This window comes from Thalassophryne amazonica, chromosome 4, assembly GCF_902500255.1.
Source record: "Thalassophryne amazonica chromosome 4, fThaAma1.1, whole genome shotgun sequence".
Lineage (NCBI taxonomy): Eukaryota > Metazoa > Chordata > Actinopteri > Batrachoidiformes > Batrachoididae > Thalassophryne > Thalassophryne amazonica.
The window spans coordinates 42488206-42506228 of record NC_047106.1 but is presented as its reverse complement, the minus strand read 5'-3'; the positions used below and the strand labels follow the sequence as shown (position 1 = coordinate 42506228).

Below are 18023 nucleotides of genomic sequence, written 5' to 3'. Positions count from 1 at the left end.
GGCAATCAGAGCTTTTGTAAATTGCAGGTTTGAATCCTGTGGGTGGAATGTATTTTTTTTTTTCACAGCCGCTGCGTGATGTGGTTACCCAGCTGCAACTGCCATGCTCGTGCACACCACAGTCGTGTGCATCAAACCGTCACAGCGGGATCGTTCACGCCTGCCCGACTACGTGTCCCTCTCCATGTTTTCATGGTTCGCTTATACGAGCTGTTCCGCCATGATTCGCCCTGATTCGCCCATACTATGTGTGAAGGGGCCCTTATGGAGGTAAAACGCACATCAGATCCATCTTCAACTGATAACATTTTCCAGAGTGGCACTGGAACTTTTCTTTCCTTCTTTCTTTCTGAGAGTTTGCAACCCAAAGAGCTCAATAAGGAACTTGCTCTTCAACTTTCCACATTTTTAAACAACACATGCTTTGATACTGAAACACACACTCCAACCTTATAACAGACAAAGAAGGATCACTCCAGCTGCATCAGCCTGTACAGACTACAGAGGAATGTCACTTAAAAAATGAATAGACAGATAAATAGAACATAACTTACCTTTTAAAATATACTGCATGAATATTCAGTAAGGTATGTCTTCTATTATACATTCCAATACTAAGGTAGAACCCTACTAGTGTATACTAAAGTGTATCTAAAAAAAAAAAGAAGAGTAGAGCCACTTAGGAGCCTGGTCTTGAGAACCAGGGATTTTGCATGTAACAGGTCCATTTGCATGAGTGAAGACTATCTCAAAATCTGCATGAAGCAGTCGTCATTGGTCACTCTTCATGCAGTGGTGTAACAGGTGTTAAAAGACACATTATTCACATCTGTGTTTATCCAACTGTGACAGCATTTTCCAGTATTTTGTCTTTTTTTTTTTTTTTTTTTACCAGCTGGGTCTTGCTCACCCTGTCCACACAGATCTGTTTCATCACCTGAAACATCTGCACGCCATTTACTCACATCCATTCATTAACACAGCACTGGGCATCTCACTCTTTGGTTTGACCAGTGAGAATACTGGGATGGTACGCCGGCTCAGTGGATTGCGCTGTTACCTCACAGCAAAAAAGTCCTGGGATCGCTTCCCGCGTAGTCCTTTCTGTGTGGAGTTTGCATGTTCTTGCCATGTTTGTGTGGGTTCCCTCTGGGTGCTCTGGCTTCCTCCCACTTCCAAAGACATGCAGGTTAGGTGAACTGGATACTTTAAATTGACCATAGGTGTGTACACAGGTATGAATGAGTTTGTCTATATGTGGCACCATGCTGGCATCCTGTCCAGAGTGTACCCTGCCTCTCACCCTGTGACTGCTGGAATAGGCTCCATGCCATCCCACCGAAACTCTATTGGATTAAACAGGTTTAGAAGATGAACAAAGTGACAACAGTGTGCTCAGATTATACACCGCATAAAATAAGTACTTGGACACACACTAAAGGTATTTTGCTTTCTGTATTTTATACCATACAAGATGGAGCCTCAAGATAGAGACCAAGAAGTTTAAAAATGGTTCAAAACATGAGTTGACTTGAATTTTCCAAACAAAACGTTAGCATGAAACAAAGCAGCCACTCTATTCTGTGTCCGCCGGATCCTGTCAGATCTCAGAAGGGAACCAGAGTAGTTTAGTATTTGACTGGGAGACCAGGCCGGGGACTGAACACATTTCTACATGTCGTAATGGAATTGCATCATCAAGGGCATCCAGCTTAAAAGCAGATCCAGTATGGATCCATTGTTACTCAAAGGGAATGCCCAGTGTGGCAGCAACGAACAGCTTCGGTAACCTTTAGCCACAAAAATGAATAAATAAAAAGATTAGTGGGAGTGAAAGCCATGTACTGTATTGTAAACATCAGGTACAACTAAAATAGTTGCTGTGTAATGAAAGGTTCTATGACTTTCCCTTTGATACATACAAGAGGAGGATGAAAATGACTTGGTGAGAGTTGGTGGTAAATGGCGGAGAGGATGGAGGATGCTGACAGAGTGCAGTCAAAGGAAGTCAGAGGAGTGATGACTTGGGATTTGACCTAATCCAGGCAGAGACCTGGCAGATGAAGGTGTGGCTGACACGTGTCCGTGTTAGGCTTCGTTTAAGAAGAACTAGGATAGCGAAATCTTTCAGAATGTTTTTGCACTGCCACACTTTTAAAATCATGCTGTGCAGGCATCTGCTTTGTGTTAATCACCCTGCTTTCCTGAGGTTTTAAAACTTTTGAACAAAAATGTGAATGATTATATGAAATAAGAGAGCTTTCTTCACGTGGTTTATATTATAGATGTAGCTGAAGGTCGCCATAAAATATTTCATGATGTAAACACTTCTGTTTATAGTTTTGAATCCATTTTTCTCCCTGTCCTTTGTGGAGTTTATGTGTTCCATATTTTGTGTGTTGCTGATGCACAAACTGCACTGGGGAAGAAGGGGGAGGGAAATATGGAAGAGAAAGAAAGAAAAAGGAAGGATGGTAGATGAACTGATGGAGAAGATGCCACGTTCTGCAGACAAACCCACAGCATTTCGAAGAGGTATAGTAACCCTTAGATAGATTTAGATGAAAAAGTCACAAGGAAAACAAGAGATATCAGATTTCTGATGTCCGCCGATCCGGATCCGGATCACCTCCAAAATTCAGTGGCAATTCTTCCTTAATATGTATCTGTGTTGGAAATTATGTCAAAATCCATGCAGTAGTTTTTATGTAATCCTGGTGAAAGACAGACAGACAGACACCATTGATTTTGTTACATCCTTGGTGGATGTAACTGGAGGGTCACTTTGCCGAAGTGCAAGATAGATAGATGAGCCCTCCCCCCCCGGGGTTGTTTATACATGATAACTCAAACACAAATAAATGTCATCATGAGCTAACTCACCAAATTAAAAAGGCATATAATGAGAGCAAACTCATTAACGTTTAGTGAATTTTGATGCACCAGATAAAAAAAAGCAAGTTTTTTTTGCCTATGTAATGTGCCATACATGTGTCTGCCACCTGTTGGATGGTTAGAGGATGCTGGATTGATGGTGAATTAGCAGCAGGTGTTTGAGGCAGTTTATGCACAGAGACGTAAAGTGTTATTTTGTAATTGTTTTACAGTGGCTACATTGTAAAACCTACACAACATGCACTGAAAAAATAGTTTGAACAACTTAAAAAGCGTTACAATTGGTAAAACCGAATGAATGAAATAAACCTGAATGAATTAGGTGTTTGAACTTAAATTTGAACATTAGATCAACTCTAACATACAAATGTAAGTTCAAACAACTTCATTCATTCATGTTTTACCAGTTGTAACACTTTAAGTTGGTTCTTTTTTTCAGTGTGGATATACAAAGACACAATCATGAGGAAAGGATTTTGTATGAATTTAGCTATGAAAGACAGAGACAGCATGAGAGATGGTCGACTGAGGTACAGAGTCAATGCTGTCTGTGAAAGAGGAGAGCGATTCTGTGCAGAAATGTCCTAAATCGACTTAAATAACTTGTCATTTTTAGTTTGTGTAATACCCGTTACATCATAAAACTCATTACATAGGGTTTGCAGGAAGTGTCTGAAACAGACGCTTCTTCTCTCTCTCGCTGCACATGTGGTTTTGAAATTGTATATAGGTTGAACTTGCTGGTTTGTGAGCTCTTTGCTAATCAGCATCTGTGGAAAATAGCTTCTGTCACATAGGATCAACATTTTGAGGAAAAAGAGACAAACTACAGTTGTTTTTAATTCATAAAAACCAATGATTTTGTGTGATTAGAAGTACAGCCTGGTCAGCTGAGTCTCTCTCCAAAAAGGAGACAGCAGTGAATATGTGTGCACTCTCCTCTGTGGGCGGGCATCAGGATTAGATAGGTGTGGAAGTGGATGGACTACAGAGGATAACCAGGACTGCTGTGAGGATGTGACCTCAGTAACTCACTGGGACTTTTAGGAATTTAAGTGGACAGAAATGAAACCTCACGTCTGCACTCACACCAGCATAGTGAGGCAGATTAACCACGGCAGTTGTGCACTTTATGTTGAAAGTATATGATATGGTACACTTGTAGACAAAAACATAACAGAAATAAATGGATATTGAGCCATTTTGAATTTTCAGTATGTCACCTGTAGCAACCATTAAAAAAAAAAAAAAAACAACAACAAAAAAAAAAACCTGTCAGCCACAACTGCTTTGACTTCAATTTTGTTATCAGCAATTGCTATAATATGATTTTGAGGACATAATAAGTTTAAATTCTTTACCATATGCAGTTACTCGGAGTTGCCATTTGGATATTGCATGCAAGTCATTGAAACTTCAAGAAGGCTGCCATTTTTTTAAAATAACGGTCATGATGTAATTGCAATAACTTTGAACAGACTAGCCCATTAAGGATGATCTTGGTTTTGACACAGAATTAGATTTTGAAACCTTAGAATTGTCCAAAATCTGCCTTCACAATGTAGGGTTGACCACCTTTTTTTTCAAGATGGCAGCCATGGCTAGCACTAAAAAAAAGTATGATTTCAAACCTGGATCATCTGTATCTGACTAGTCTCTGCAACATTAGTGCAATTTCTGTTTTCATCCTGGTCATGGCTGCCATGTTGGGAAAAAATGGTGGGCCCCTTGAATTTTCAATGACTTCCAAGTATTACCAAAATGCAATTCCCAAGATGTACAGTAAATAAGTTCAACCATGTCCTCAGTATTATATCATATCCAATGCTGATAACAGCAACATACTGGAAATTCATGATGGTTTAATATCCAGTTATTTTTTTGAATGTCTTTGACTATAAGTGTGCCAAATTATATCCTTTTACCACAAAATGCACAATTATTAGGGCCCCTTCACACATAGTAGGAATGTGGTTGAATTGCGCATGAAGCAGGAAATGTATGCAATACGTGTAAAATCAGAGCTGCCTCCAACACCTCGTACACCTGTTGCTACAAGTATTTGCGCACACCAGCGGCTGAGTGTGCCCTGTGAGATCCCATTCGATCCCTCTTGCAGCAGGTGTCGACCAAATTCCAGGTGACACACAAACATCTAACACCGCTCGCTTGGCACTTAGAAAATGTGTGGCCATTCACGCTATTAGCACGACAGCAGTCAGCAGACGATCACTTTCAAGCTGGCAATGAAATTTATCTAACTTCCCCCATGACTGTGAAGTTGCCAAGTACACATGTGGCATGCCAAAGTGTCGCACTCCCCGCAGGCGAGGCGCCTCTCATCTAATCAGAGTGACACCTTGGTCTGTGCGCTGAATGGATGGGTGCGTGGCTGGCTGCCAACAACTGTTGAGACATCTCTGGTCCTGGACTTCACAGCTGCAGAACACGTACTGTGTTTTGATGGACACGCGTGTGTGCTTGCTGTCCTCACGTTGAAATACATAAAAACACATATTGCTTTTGCGACGGGCTGGAGAAACAGACCATCAGTTCACGTGGACACACAGCAGGCGATCTGAATATCACGTCTGTCTAAAAGGACACTCGTGGGGCTGGACACGCGCGGGCCTGGCCTGACACGCGTCTCCTGTGAGTGGCGTGCCACAGGACCATATGACAAGCCAACAGTATGACAAATGCACCATTTTCAGTGATGTATCAGCAGAAATACGCCATAACAAATGCCATTTAGTCAGTTATGGCGCTTTTTTCTCTTTTAAAAAAAAAATGTTTATCTGCTTCTTGATTTTGGTAAAGTTTCTGTCTGGTAATCAGAGCTTTTGTAAATTGCAGATTTGAATCCCATGAGTGGCATTTATTTTTTTAATTAACCAGGGTTATTTAAATGTGGGGTTGTGTATTGCGTCCCCTTTTCTTTATTATTTATATCAACCCAGTGATTTTCACTAATTATACAGCTGGTTTTTATTTTGTTGTTCTTCACATCAGCGGCGCGATGTGGTGCACCGCATCCCAGCTACTCCCACTGTGTTCCTGCTCACAAGATGCTGTCACATGCACAACATCATCGCAGCGGGTTCGTTCACACCTGCCCGTCGGCTCAGTGTTTCCATGGTTCGCTCATACGAGCTGTTCCACCGTGATTTGCCCTGATTTGTACTTATTCGTATTATGTGTGAAGGGGCCCATAGGGACGTTCTAGCTAAACTGCACGACTAGCACACATGGACTTAAGTTTGGGAAATGTTTTAATGCATCAGTTATATTTGATTGGACTTTGCCAGAATTTTTACATATCGCCATGTAAATGCAAACATGTGCTGTCACGTCCTGTTACTGACTGAAGAAGAATATGCTCAGATGCAGGGTATGAAAAAATCATGCATTTTTCCAGGAGCCAAACAGTCAATCGGTGAGCCACAGTGTGAACACAAAGCGATAACTGCTGATTGATTCAAAGGCTCAGCTCAGCCAACGTGCATGTCATATCCATCAATTGTTCTCTTTTTGCAATCAGCACGTGCACACCACATCAGTTCTGCTGGCAGCCAGGTCCTGATTCAGCATGACATCATTCTTTCCTGCTTCACGTCCTCAATCTGGACACACACACACGCACGCAGAGGAAGAGAGTAAATTAACCAGGTTATTACAGTGCATGCATCCAAATGGCCCATTTTTCCTCAAAGCCCCAGTTTGGAAAGACGGCATCATTAAGGCTGACCTGCATTGCAACATGTAATTTGTGAGTGTGTGGAGGAGGTGATTTGTCAGCACTGCTGAGTTCAAACAGTCATAACACCACACAGCACCACTGACGTAAGAGCTGCAGCTGAGGATTTCATCAGCAAGTGAGTTTATGCCAAGAAACAGCATTTATTTTTGCACATTAAAAACAAATGAAAGTCAAAGAATATTTGACTTTTGGTTTGCACATGAGAACAATTAAAAACTTCTTTACTGATGCCCATACAGACGTATTAGCCATATTTATTTATTTATTGCAGTGGTGCCAGTTCTAACTACTAGTAGTACCAACAGACTGAAAAACTCCTTTGTCCCTCAGGCCATCAGACTGTACAACTCCTCACTCGATGGGAGGAGGACTAACAGGAAGACAGGGGACGGGAAGGAGAGGAACAGTAATAGCGAGCAGTATTTCTGCTATTTATATTTGCAAATTGTTTTTTTTTTACTTTCACTTTTGATGCTCTGTGTGCTTCTTGCTGTAAAGTAACTCAGTTTTCTGAGTACTCAATCTTAAAAATAACCAAGTTAGATTACTAGTTAATTTATTAGTTACATTCAACAGCTGCTGACAAATTGTCTGCAGCTGCTAATGAAGTAACTGTATAAAATAAAAAGTAACTTTTCAAAGTGACTGTGGCAACACTGCAGTACCATAATGTAAATTAAAATGGAAATTTGTTAATGTGTACATATGAAGCCCAGTCTGGAAAAGACAACTGTTTTCTGCTGAAACTTCTTTTTTGAAGTACTGTGTATTGGAGTGTTTTCACACAGTCAGTGTCAGTCTGTCCTGTCTTCTGTTTGTGCAAATGAGGTCATACAGGATGAGTTTTATCAGTCCTCTGGAGAGACAGTAAATCATGAGTGAGTTGTATTATACGAATGTGTGTGAGAGAGTCATTGCGTAAAGAGAAGCAGAAGTGCAGAACGAAAACATAATGATAGCTGCATTTCCCTGAACGGCTGATCTTGCTGTTTAACAGTCTGGGAATCTGCCCTGCTGACCTTTCCTGTGTTTACAGGGCTGTTCTAAGGAACTGCATGCACGCACTCACACACGCACGCACAGCCATTCGAATGAAAACTGATCGCAGTGTTTGTGCCAGCTAGGCTTTGAGTGGTCGGCACACACAATGCACCATCACAGAGTATCTTTTGCCCCTGGTGTCCATTTAAATCATCTCAGTTTGGATTCATATTGTATAAAATGAACAATGACTCTACTGTAGCTTCTGTTTCAAGCAACATGTTATGTGCCGACGCGGGTTGAGGAGCGGACCTGCGTCTGACTGAACCCAGCGCTAAATAACCAGAAAGCGGTTCCAAAAACAAAACATTTATTTCCCTTTCTGTGCAATAATTGTGTACAACATAATATATGGTTTGTCTGGCGGAGTGCAGGACGGCGCGCTCTCCAGCGCCCAAAGGGATCAAAGCCCAGCGCTTCTGGACTCAAATTCACCGCCAAACACCCCCCAGGTGGACACGACAAACTGACTCTGTGAAGGATAGAAGAGGTGAGGTAAGTCAGCAGCTACAACTAATATCCTTCAAAGGCACACACTATCAGCAACACATTCAGGTCTGAATTTAAGCTTTATGTAAATGAGCAGCTTCTCACAACAGGTGGAGGATCATCAGTCCGTACGCCACGGCAGTGAGAAGCGAGCTGCACAATTCTCATCAATGTTCAAATATACTGCGTAACAAAATACCAAATTACTATTAACACTTATTCAGACAATCAATCACTTCTGATGTGTGCTGACAGCATGTGTCCCTCACCCGTCCTCCTTCACAGGCACAATGTGTCAAACCCAGGTGCGGTCCTCAGCGTCTCACAAACGAACGTCACAAGGTCGAGTTCCCGGCAATTCTGCTTGAATCACTCATGGCTTAAATGCAGAACGCCATCTCATTATCTGCTTCAGCTGAAAGTCTTTAAGTTTACACGTGAGCATCATCCACAGGTGCTGCGAGTCATTAGGCCTGCACATGAACATCCTCCACAAGTGCAGCCAATAATGTTGATGAGGGTGAAGGATTCTTCTGCCAGCACCTTCTCCACAGACAAAAAACAGTTTGCATACCACCTGGAGAGCAAAGAAAAGAAAACAACACAAAAACATCCAGCCAAACCCCCCAACACACAACACAACAAGCTCATTACCTGCTTTTAGATAAAGTGTTCTGTTGATGCTTCATTACAGTCATCATATGGTTTAAAAAAAAAAAAATCAGAGAAATGTTGTTGGTTTGTTTTAGGGGGGGGGGGTTTGGGGGGGGTAGTTCTGAATAAGTCCTTGGGATAATCTTTGTAGTCATGTGTCAGACTTTAAGTATTCACACCAAAATACAAACTGGAAAAATGCTGAAGGAGCAGCTTGGAGGATGCAGAGACAGGACTGATATTTTTCAGCTGGACAGTACACTGTCCTGATTGTAAGATCTGGTTCTTATGGAACGCGTTAACCCTGGGATGCATTGAAAGCACATGGTCTGTCAACCCGTTGAATGAAAAAGAAAAAAAAAGAATGTAGGCTACAACATCAAATATGTAGCATCAATGTGAATACAAACAAACAACAAAACCTACATTTAGAATAGAAACTGTCATTGCACATACATACGTACAAACAACAAAACTTGTCCTCTGCATTTAACTCATCCTAATTACAGCTAGACACAATCTAACCACTAGGAGCAGTGGGCAGCCACAGTCTGGCGCCCGGGGACCAACTCCAGATGAAGACGCTGCCTTGGTCAGGGGCAGAAAAGGAGCAAAGGAGGAAACCCACGCATGACACAGCAAGAACATGCAAACTCCACACAGAAAGGCTGGGAATCGATCCCATGACCTTCTTGCTATGAGCCACCAGTGCTAACCACTACACCACCATACTACATTCAGTATTTGTGAAGACCAGTACACTAATTTAAAGGGACCGTTTTATTTTGACTTCTATGATGTACATCAAGGAAGTCTATAACTTGACTTGTGGGCAAAACCCACTGAGTCAGTGACACACTAACACAGCCTGTGGATCAGAGATGGACTGATCAGTTATGAGTGTGCTTTTGCTAAGGCACCTTGACACTTGCACAAATTTGATCCCTGCACTGCCACGCAATTCGTCGTGCCAGTGCATCCCACTTTGTACCACTTGACGTTCACGTTATATGAAATAATAATTTCGTAGCCAATGATGCATTTGCTCTCAGAATTTGTCTGATGAAACCAATCGTTCATCACTTCCAGAATCAGAGAAATTATCTACAGCTGCAGGTTGTCTCGTGCTCATCATGCGGTGGAGAACACTTTTGAAATGTTGTCTCAAAGGTAATTATTTGTAATATATATTGTAATGGACTGATAAGCAGGTGCATTTTCATTCCTTCTTATGAGTTAGATCATGTATCTATAAAATTATTCTTATTATAGATGTAACATCTCGTGATAATCGTTCAGATGCCCTGCGCGCAATGATATGCATTGACACAGTGACACTCAGTGTTTTAGGTTGTGCAATGTTCACGACTTGTTCATGCAAGTGGTGCAATAATGTGTGGTACAGTTTATTCACTGGTATGCAAGATTGCGTGCCAGTGTGGGGATCAAATTTGTGCAAGAGGCAATGTGCCTTAATCCCTGCTTTCAGAAAGGATGTGTGCCAAGCAGAAGTGGGACGAAGTCGCCATCAAGTCACTCTCAAGTCATGAATCAGCAAGTCTCAAGTCATAATGACCACCAACTGTTTGCAAGCTGACTTGAGACTTGACTTGGGACTTGCAGATTGACTTGACCATGACTTTGTCCCACCTGTGATGCCAAGCAGCATCTACCTTTCATTTAAAATCACAGGCAGAACAAATCTTACATATAAAAGTTAGCTGTATGTCCACCAATACATACCACCAATCATTGGTGGTATGTATGTCCAACTATGATTGGCCTGTTGCTTGGCAACAGTAACTGCAGGAACGCCCTCCCAGACACAACTCACCCCAACATGCAAGTACATAAATACACAAACCTCTTCCCTCCTTCCTTCCTGTCCACAATGTCTAAATCCTTAGCAGACATTAGCTCCTAATGCTATCTAGAAAAAAGTATTGATTGGTCAAAATCAATGTTTAGTGAGAAAGATTAAAGATGGCTCTAATATTACCCAATTCCTTTTTTGATGCTATGGGTGGCTTTCATCAAAGACAAGAAACTGATTGCATTGAAGCTGTTTATGTAACAAGCAGAGTGGGATATGGAAATGTCCAAATATTTGTAGACCTGAGTGTATATCAAAGTAGAGGTGGGTGGGGAGTTGCCAAGCAACTGTACTGTCAAAGGTGAAGCAATCACAAATGTCTACGAAATAAATCTCATACACATAAATATATTCTGAAGTGACCTGTCTGATATTTTAGCTTCTTCAAATTTACTAATCGGGATGAATCACTTTTATGTTAGCAAAAAATAAAACTAGATTTGATGTTTTCAGAAGAAACAAAGACATCAGCATGTGTCACAAGTATGTTGGGAAGGTGTCGTAACACGGAGCCGCAACAGGGGGCGCAAATGAACGGACAATGGATAAGACAAAGAGTAACAATTTAATGTTGCGAAACGCACAACTGGATACAGACAAAAATATATAATGCCAATTAAACACAAGGTGACGTGCGGGCAGGCTCGAAGATAGGAGACCTCTGGCGATCGAAGAGCCGGGACCCACACAGCTTTCACCACCAACGGCCTGAAGAACACCGGAGCCGCCAAGTCCTGAGTCCCCAGGTGGTCACCGTCTTCTGTTGCAGACCCTGGTACTGCTGGCAGAAGATGAAAACAGTTAATGGTGAGTGTGTATCCACACACCCAGTAATCCTTCACCCACAGGTCTTCAGGGAGGGAAAAACTCCACCTCTGATACAGAATCACCCGTGCAGCTCCTGACAGTTGCTCCTTGGATGGAGTGAGAGGCGAAGACGTCACAGACTCTCACTGCACGCCAATCCAATTATGACAGACTTCAGGAATTCGGCTGCACACAGAACAATAATTAGTCTCAAAACAGTATGACTTGCAGAGAATTACTTTAAACGGTAGCTGATTTCTCGGCGAGGAGGTGGAGTAATAATCCGGCTTTTGTAGGGAAGGTGGTGATTGGTGACCGCTGGTGTAAATGAGTGACAGCTGTCACTCTCTGTTGTCTCGGCGCCCTCTCATGCTTGAAGCCCGCACTCCAAGCAGGGCGCCGACTGGTGGTGGTGGGCCAGCAGTACCTCCTCTTCAGCGGCCCACACAACAAAGTAGGCACAGAAAAAAAAAATGGGAATCTGGTCACTTCAGATGATAATGTAGACATAACACAAGAGAATTGTTTTTGTTTTTTAGAATGCATCACCTCACTATCTATATTGGTGGCTCCAACTGTGACATCTCTTTTTGTGTTTTAAGACTATGATGTATTCTTCATCTTTTTGATAGTTTTCTTTTGGCTGCCCTTTTTAGGACAATGCAACACTGGAACATCTGTCTCCATCTCACATTGTTCTCTACATTTTCTGTCACACCAACCATTTGCGTGTCCTTGCTCACTGCATTGATAATCATTCTCGTTGGTCTTCTCCGCCTGCCTGGTGGCTCCATCGTCGGCATCCTTCTCTCAATAATCCAACATCTGTTGGGAAGGTGTAGTGACACGGACCCACAACAGGGGGCGTTAATGAACGGACAATGGATAAGCCAAAAAATAACAATTTAATGTTGTGAATTGCACAACGGAATACAGACAATAACAATAGAGGAGTACAGTCAATCATATACAAGGTGACGTGTGGGCAGGTTCGAGGATAGAAGACGTCTGTCCAGAGAAGAGCCGGATCCCACACGGCTTCCACCGCCAGCGGATCTGAAGAACACCGGCGCCACCAAGTCCCGAGTCCCAGGTGGCCACCGTCTCCAGCTGTCAGACCAGGTACTGCTGGCAGAAATGGTGGGTGTGTGAAGACACACCCAGTAATCTTTCCTTGATCAGTTCCTCCGGGAGGGAGAACCTCCACCTCCAGAAACAGATTCACTCGTGCAGCTCCTGTCAGTCACTTCCCTGGAAGGAGTGAGAGGCGAAGACGTCACGCTCACACTTTCCGCCAATCCAACTTCTGACTGTAGCCACAGGAAAACGGCTGCACACAGAACAATGTTTAGTCACAGAAAATCACCGCAGAGAAGGTTACCTTGAGTGGTAGCTGATTTCTCGGCGAGGAGGTGGAGTTGCAGTCCGGCCTTTATGGTGATGAGTTGGATGAGTGACAGCTGGTGCTGATAAGTGACAGCTGTCGCTCCCAGCGGCTCCGACGCCCTCTCGTGCTTGAAGCCCACACTCCAAGCAGGGCACCATCTGGTGTTGGTGGGCCAGCAGTACCTCCTCTTCAGCGGCCCACACAACAACATCCCTCCTGTTCACCTGCTCAAACCATTTTAACCTCACATATTTCACTGTATCCAAACTGTTCTATCAACACTGTCCCTCTAATGTGATCATTTGTAATAACTTGTCACTCCCAATGAAAATTGCAGCATCTGTGGTCCTTCCACGTTCTGTCTTTTTTTGTCACTGCCACTATCTCCAAGCTGTACAACATACAGTAGCTGGTCTCACAACTGTCATAAACCTTTCCTTTCACTCTTGAAGGTACCCTTATCAAAAATCACACCTGCCACTTTTAAAAACCCCAAGTTTTTAAATTCTTCAAGTGTATCTTCACCAGCTCTACTCCTTGCAACCAGCCTCCCTTTCATTCACTCACGTACTCATGCACACTTGCTACAACTAACTTGCATTCCCCTTCTCTCCAGTGCATATCTTCACCTCTCCAGGCTTACTTCAACTTAATACTTACTCTCACTAGTGGTTATAGTCATCAGACATCATAGTCAGTGGAGGTTCCTGTCTGTTCTTGTCTGTTATCCTGTTCACCACTGCATCCATGGAAGGGCTCAGAGCCAATGCTTGAAGCAATCCCTCCCATCTACCTGCAAGCTGTCCTTCATTCCTACTGAACACCTCACCATGGTTACCCTGTCGTCATACTGTGCATGTAGTATCCTGCACCTCACATACTTCTTTGGCAGTCCCAATTTCGTCATACAATACCGCAACTCGTCTCTCGGCACCCTGTCATAAGCATTCTCTATATCCAAAAACACACATTGCTGCTCCTTTTGTACTTCTCTACATGTCTGTCAGCACTCTCAAAGCAAACACTGCATCTGTAGTGCTCTTTGCCTGGCATAAAACCATATTTTGGCTCACATATCTTCATTTCTCAGCCTAGCTTCCAGGACTCTTCTCAGTTAACTGAAATGGTGTATCATCACCGCTTTAAAGTGGTATCTGAGAAAGTGATGTTATTGTCTTGGACTGCCTCAACGGATTAATCAAAGAATTATTCAACTTGGCATTTGTGCCTGTAAGATCCAAAAAAAAACAAAACTTACAAAATTAAATGAACAAAAAAACAATTAAAACATAATAATAATAATAATAATAATTGTTGGGAAAGTGTAGTGACACGGACCCACAACAGGGGGCGCAAATGAACGGTCAATAGATGAGCCAAAAAGTAACAATTTAATGTTGTGAATGTGCACAACGAACATACAGATAATCACAGAATATCATAACAGTCAATACACAGAGGTGACGTGTGGGCAGGCTCGAGGATAGAAGACGTCTGTCCTGAGAAGAGCCGGAACCACACGATTTCCGCCGCCCCAGAACCTGGTGAATACTGGAGCCGCCAAGTCCCGAATTCCCAGGTGATCACCGTCCCCGACTGTCGGATCTGGTACTGCTGGCGAAGAACAAAGACAGTCAAGTGTGGGTGTGTGTACACCCAGTAACAACAACGGTGGGAATGCCACCTCCACTTCTCATTCAATATGTTGCAGCGGTCTCAGCTGAAAAGGAGCGCCGTCTTGCACAGCCTCCTCACAAACGACCGGTTCTCCTGCAAATTCTCACAATAACAGAGTTATAAATCTCACAAAAAGGCTGAGAGTATTACCTCCTATGAAGTATGATATCTCGGCAACGAGGTGGAGATGACGTCTGGTCTTTATGGAGTGAGATGATGTTGAGTAGATGGGTGACAGCTGTCAAGAGGTAATGAGCGACAGCTGTCACCCCCGGCTGTGTCCATGGCGGCAGCGCCCTCTCGTGCCTGAAGCCCGCACTTCAGGCAGGGCGCCCTCTGGTGGTGGGCCAGCAGTACCTCCTCTTCTGGCGGCCCACACAACAGGACCCCCCCCTCAACGGGCGCCTCCTGGCGCCCGACCAGGTTTGTCGGGGTGTCGGCGGTAGAAGTCGGCCAGGAGGGCCGGATCCAGGATGAAGCTCCTCTTCACCCAGGAGCGTTCTTCGGGTCCATACCCCTCCCAGTCCACCAAGTACTGGAACCCCCGACCCATCCGACGGACGTCCAGGAGCCGGCGCACCGTCCAAGCCGGCTCCCCGTCGATGATCCGAGTAGGAGGCGGCGCCAGTCCGGGAGCACAGAGGGGTGAGGTGTGGTGAGGTTTGATGCGGGACACGTGGAAAACCAGATGGATCCGCAGTGAAGCCGGGAGTTGGAGCTTCACTGCGGCAGGACTGAGGACTTTGAGGATCCTGAAGGGGCCAATGTACCTGTCCTGAAGTTTTGGGGAGTCCACCTGGAGGGGGATGTCCTTCGTGGAAAGCCACACCTCCTGCCCGGGCTGGTAAGCAGGGGCCGGGGATCGCCGGCGGTCTGCATGGGTCTTCGCCCTCGTCCGGGCCTTCAACAAGGCAGAACGGGCGGAGCGCCACACCCGACGGCACTTCCGCAGGTGGGCCTGGACCGAGGGCACACCAACCTCTCCCTCCACCACGGGAAACAACGGGGGCTGATACCCCAAACACACCTCAAATGGGGAGAGGCCAGTGGCAAAAGACACCTGGCTGTTATGCGCATACTCGATCCAGGCCAGATGGTTACTCCAGGCCGTCGGGTGCGCGGATGTGACGCAGCGGAGGGTCTGTTCCAAGTCCTGGTTGGCCCGCTCTGCCTGTCCGTTCGTCTGTGGATGGTACCCGGACGAGAGGCACACGGTGGCCCCCAGTTCCCTGCAGAAGCTCCTCCAGACGTGTGAGGAGAACTGGGGACCACGATCAGAGACGATGTCGGAGGGTATCCCATGCAGACGGACGACGTGGTGGACCAGGAGGTCTGCTGTCTCCTGGGCTGTTGGGAGCTTCGGGAGGGCCACGAAGTGGGCCGCCTTGGAGAATCGGTCCACCATCGTGAAGATGGTGGTGTTGCCCTGGGACGGCGGGAGGCCCGTGACGAAATCCAGGCCGATGTGGGACCAGGGGCGATGAGGCACTGGCAGCGGCTAGAGGAGTCCTTGGGCCTTCTTATGTACTGCCTTGCCCCTGGCACAGGTGGTGCAGGCCTGGATATATTCCCGGACGTCGGCCTCCATAGACGCCCACCAGAAACGCTGCCGGACAACTGCCACGGTCCTTCGCACCCCTGGATGACAGGAGAGCTTGGAACCGTGACAGAAGTCCAAGACTGCAGCTCTGGCCTCTGGTGGGACGTACTGACGGTTCTTCGGACCGGTTCCAGGGTCCGGGCTCCGTGCCAGGGCCTCCCGGACGGTCCTCTCCACGTCCCAGGTGAGGGTGGCCACGATAGTGGACTCCGGAATGATGGGCTCCGGTGGATCCGACAGCTCTGTTTTGACTTCGTCTTCGTGTACCCGGGACAAGGCATCCGATCTCTGGTTCTTGGTCCCGGGGCGATAGGTGATCCAGAAGTCGAAACGCCCGAAGAACAGTGACCAGCGGGCTTGCCTGGGGTTCAGCCGCTTGGCGGTCCTGATATACTCCAGGTTCCGATAGTCAGTGAAAACCGTGAATGGCACAGATGCTCCCTCCAACAGGTGTCTCCACTCCTCAAGAGCCTCTTTCACCGCAAGGAGTTCTCGATTGCCGACGTCATAGTTCCGTTCAGCCGGGGTCAACCTGCGGGAAATGTAGGCACACGGGTGAAGAACCTTATCGGTCTCTCCGCTCTGGGACAGCACGGCTCCTATCCCTGAGTCAGAGGTGTCCACTTCAACCATGAACTGGCGGCTAAGGTCGGGCTGCACCAAAACTGGCGCAGTAGAGAACCGTCGTTTCAACTCCTTGAACGCGGCTTTGCACCGATCCGACCAGGTGAAGGGGACTTTTGGAGAGGTCAGGGCTGTCAGGGGGCTAACTACCTGACTGTAGCCCTTAATGAACCTCCTATAGAAATTAGCAAAGCCGAGGAACTGTTGCAGCTTCCTACGGCTTGTTGGTTGGGGCCAATCTCTCACCGCCGCAACCTTGGCCGGATCAGGGGCGACGGAGTTGGAGGAGATTATAAACCCCAGGAAGGACAAAGACGCGCGGTGAAACTCGCACTTCTCGCCCTTCACAAACAGTCGGTTCTCTAACAACCGCTGCAGGACCTGACGTACATGCTGGACATGGGTCTCAGGATCCGGAGAAAAGATGAGAATATCGTCCAGATATACGAAGACGAATCGGTGCAGGAAGTCCCGCAAGACGTCGTTAACCAAGGCTTGGAACGTCGCGGGGGCGTTGGTGAGGCCGAACGGCATGACCAGGTACTCAAAGTGACCTAACGGGGTGTTAAATGCCGTCTTCCATTCGTCTCCCTTCCGGATCCGAACCAGGTGATACGCATTCCTAAGATCCAGCTTAGTAAAGATTTTGGCTCCATGCAGGGGGGTGAACATGGAATCTAACAATGGCAACGGGTATCGGTTGCGAACCGTAATCTCATTCAGCCCCTTGTAATCAATACATGGACGAAGTCCGCCATCTTTCTTGCCCACAAAAAAGAAACCTGCCCCCATCGGGGAGGTGGAGTTCCGGATCAGCCCGGCAGCTAATGAGTCCCGGATGTAGGTCTCCATTGATTCGCGCTCAGGTCGTGAGAGGTTGTACAGCCTGCTGGACGGGAACTCAGCGCCTGGAACCAAATCGATGGCACAATCGTACGGACGGTGCGGGGGAAGGGTGAGTGCCAGATCCTTGCTGAAGACGTCAGCAAGATCGTGGTACTCAACCGGCACTGCCGTCAGATTGGGAGGGACTTTGACCTCCTCCTTAGCCTGTGAACCGGGAGGAACCAGGGATCCTAAACACCCCCGATGGCAGGTTTCGCTCCACTGAACCACCACCCCAGACGGCCAATCAATCCGGGGATTGTGCTTCAACATCCATGGGATGCCCAAAATCACGCGGGAGGTAGAAGAAGTCACAAAAAACTCAATCTCC

At 45.8% G+C, this 18023-nt stretch overlaps 1 long non-coding RNA gene across 1 annotated transcript; it reads left to right on the top strand.

The window, feature by feature from the left end:
* Positions 1–2950: 2950 nt before the first annotated feature.
* Positions 2951–17684, top strand: LOC117509154. The gene is made up of 3 exons (XR_004560275.1): positions 2951–3049; positions 12356–12360; positions 17674–17684. It is a non-coding gene; the product is annotated as an uncharacterized LOC117509154 (long non-coding RNA).
* Positions 17685–18023: the final 339 nt, after the last annotated feature.